Here is a 255-nt window from a genome sequence, read left to right as displayed (position 1 = left end):
AGGGGCGAGATCGGGTGATCGCGTTCGAATCTCGACAGCTCAAAGCTGCAGAAAAGAATTTCTCAGTTCATGACAAGAAGCTTCTTGCGATGAAGTATGCACTTGTCAAGTTTAGGGTCCACTAGCTCGGCTTCAAGCCGTTTGTGATCGATACAGATCATGCGTCACTACGCACTGCGACTCAGTTGCCTCACCTCTCGCAGAGGATGGATAGATGGCAATCCTTCTTTGCGGAATATAACTTTGAGGTGAAGT

Source organism: Plasmopara halstedii, assembly GCF_900000015.1.
Source record: "Plasmopara halstedii genome assembly, contig: Scaffold_2956, whole genome shotgun sequence".
NCBI classification, from domain to species: Eukaryota; Oomycota; class Peronosporomycetes; order Peronosporales; family Peronosporaceae; genus Plasmopara; species Plasmopara halstedii.
The sequence above is the reverse complement of the archived record's forward strand: the minus strand, read 5'-3'. Positions refer to the sequence as shown.